The sequence below is a fragment of the Nicotiana sylvestris genome, chromosome 12 (assembly GCF_000393655.2).
Source record: "Nicotiana sylvestris chromosome 12, ASM39365v2, whole genome shotgun sequence".
Lineage (NCBI taxonomy): Eukaryota > Viridiplantae > Streptophyta > Magnoliopsida > Solanales > Solanaceae > Nicotiana > Nicotiana sylvestris.
Genome location: NC_091068.1, coordinates 11,678,565 through 11,681,942, shown reverse-complemented (window position 1 = coordinate 11,681,942; position 3,378 = coordinate 11,678,565). Strand labels below are relative to the sequence as shown.

Sequence of the window (3,378 nt, the reverse complement as noted above, 5' to 3'; positions counted from 1 at the left end):
GCAAAAACTTGCCCCAATTCAAACGTAAATCATCACAAATAAAAAGAACAATATCAGTTAATCAACTTACATAGGATATCCTATGATGTCTTGTATTTACTTAGAAATTGTTACTCTGTTCACTTCATTTATGTAAAAGTATATAAGAAAGAGTCGAATGCTTTTGTAAAATGGAACATTTTTAACATAAAAAGTATTCTTGTTTTTTAGGCAGACTAAAAAAGGGTAACAAAAATTCTCAAACTATCTTTCAACAAGATCAAATTTTTTTGGCAATACATTTCAGCCACAATGAGATAGTCTTCCAAAATGAAACTAAAGGAAAGACATGAACAATGAACATCGTGGCTTTTCAATGTAGCTTATGTATTTTTGTTAAGTACTGTTGTTAAATAATCTAAACAGCACTTGACCGTCCATAAGCACAATCCAATTGTCACCAAAAATTAACCATGCTTTAATCAAAAGTTAACCAGAATTAAACAAATAAATAATCTATTATACCATTCCACTCTAACAAGAAAATACTAAACTAATTATGAGCCTCTTAAAATTATAAACTTTTAATACCAAAAAGGAATTTTGACAGACATTAAGGACCTAAATAAGTTATAATAATTATAATTGCAGAAAATCAAAAGGCAGAAGCAAAAGACAAATCATATTTTTACCCAAAAAAAGTTACAGCAGGCCTCAGAATTGCAGAATTATCAGCAAGGCCAAAAGAGGCCATTCAGTCCCGAAAGATGGTGTTTTTTAATAATAGATTTCCTCACAGGCTAAAACATCAAATTGGGTAAAACAGAAAAAAACTCAGCATTTTGAATTTAATAAAAATTAATATGAATGTAATTCTCATGGCCAATCCCAAGTAGTAATGGCAGAGACTCTGCTCTACAAGGCGATAGGATATGAAATTACCCTTTTCGGATAAGAAATCAACAAAAAGGGCTTGATTTCTGATGATTTTTACACATTTGGATTTTACGGGTATTGGATTAAACCCGCCCCAATTTCAAAAGTGAAATCATCATTAACAGAAATAATCAAACAACACCAGAATTAAACAAAATTATTAGAGTAAATCATATGTACATACTTACACACCAAAACAAAATGTCTTTTCTTTTTTAAACAGTTATAAGAAAATAAAAATTTGCTTACAACAAATCGAAGAAGTAGAATCGTTAGCTACCAATAAAAGTGAAGCAAGTGCAAAACCGGATATGGCGGAAAACCCTAATTCTCTGGAAGGGTAGACGACGATGCGAGGTTTTTATAGAGGGTTACTATAATAGGTTTGGGAGATGGTGTAATGTGGGCTTCAAGAACATCTAGCTGAATATGGGCCAATTTGGGTCAGTTTTGTGAGATGGGCAGCGGAATATTTTAACAAATAGCCATTTTTTTATTGTTAATCAAGCTTTAGCCACTGTAATATCATTAGTAAAATTTATCCATTTCCTAATGCAAAAAACTAAAATTTAGATGAAATACTCGTAGCTAAAGTACCGAACTCCAGCATTTTATGCTTAGTTGAAAACCCCTATATTTAAAGCTTTAGCACTATCTTATGGAGTTTCAATTTTATGACGATTTTTTTAACATGTGATATATATTGTGAGATATATATTTTTCGATTATATTCCACCATAACATTATCGAATTAATTACTTATTTATGAAAATAAGAAACTATTATATATGTAATCATGTTATATATGCACTTTCAGCTAAAAAAATCATATGCATTGTCTAACAATATAGCTATTTCCAACGAGCTTAACAATTATGATGAATATTTTTATGCAAAATGAATAGCTATTATTTATCAAGATATCTTGGTTATAATTGAATTTAGCAGTAAAGAATAATTTAAGGACTCAAAGACAAAATTATTTCTTAAAATAATATAGTTTCTTAGAATTGTTAAATAAAGATTACAAATCAAATTAGAATGTAATTACTGTAAAGGGAAATAATTAGACTACAAATTTTGAACAAAAATCTCAATTTCTGTTGCTCAATTTTGTTGTTTTGATGTTAAATCTAGTGATAGATTCATGTATTAACCATAGATTTAGGTTAGAATCACTTAAACCCAAGATTGTAGATGAAAATATATGTCAAAACCTCAAAATCGAGCTCTCAAGTCTCCAAAGTGATGGAAAATAAAATTAAAAAGGTCTGAAATTCGCCTCCTTAAATAGCTTATTCTAACTCCACAAGCATCACGAGACGATAACCTGGGCGCTGGCCTTTTTATGCCCTATAGATTGCAGCGCCATAGGTACCGCATGTCACACCTCCTTTTTCCGCCCCGCGAGGGGTGAAAGAGTTTTTCCAATTAAAGGACAATCGAAACGGGACTTATTTATTTAATTCAGAGTCGCCACTTGGGAGATTTATGGTGTCCCAAGTCACCGGTTTAATCCCGAATCGAGGAAAAGAATGACTCTGTTAACAGTCCGCGAACCAAAAATCTGGATAAGGAATTCTGTTAACCTGGGAGAAGGTGTTAGGCATTCCCAAGTTCCGTGGTTCTAGCACGGTCGCTCAACTGTCATATTTGGCTTAAATATCTGATTTTTATACAATTATGAACTTATGTGCAAATTTTAACCTTTAGCCGCTTTTATTATTTTTATTTATTGTTATTATTTTACGGAGAATTGCAACATTGTGAAAACGTATTTCAAACCACGTCGCAATCAATGCACCTGTGGTTATCGACACATTTCGACTCCGTTGAGATTTGGATTTAGGTTACATAAATGCACACCCATATTTAAGAAAATAATATGTTAAAGACCCGCCTAGAGCGACTAGCGTATTGTTGTTTTGGGAAAAGGCCGTAAAATTTCACTAGACGGCCAACTCCGATGTTCTAAGTAATTAATGCATGCATTTGTGAGGGCCCCGCAATCTATACATTTTACTAGGCTCATCTCATCTCATTTATTTTAAATGGACAAATCTTAAAGCGACTACATTTTTTCTATTAAAATTAGTCTCTAAAATAAAGAAAGAAAATCCTAATTAATTACGAATTTTTTTTTATTTATTTAAGAAAGCATGACATACTAATTGCTAGATTAATACAAATATTGATGAAAAGGAATTTTACTAAAAAAATTCAAAATTATAAATAAAATAAAAATTCGACAACTAATATTCAAAAGAATCAAATATAGCTAGATTAAAACTCGCATTGTTATAAATAAAAAAAAACTATTAAGATTAATTATTCACAACCATTTGAAACTAGATTTAACCATAATTACTAAAACTTATTAAAAAGTTTATTAAACTTAAACGTTCTTCTAATCTTGTTTGAACTCAAATCATGCGTTAATGCCTAATTCACGAAATTTAGTTC

At 30.6% G+C, this 3,378-nt stretch overlaps 1 non-coding gene across 1 annotated transcript; it reads right to left on the bottom strand.

The window, feature by feature from the left end:
- Positions 1 to 688: 688 nt before the first annotated feature.
- Positions 689 to 782, bottom strand: LOC138884519 (small nucleolar RNA SNORD96 family). The gene has a single exon (XR_011404695.1). It is a non-coding gene; the product is annotated as a small nucleolar RNA SNORD96 family (small nucleolar RNA).
- Positions 783 to 3,378: the final 2,596 nt, after the last annotated feature.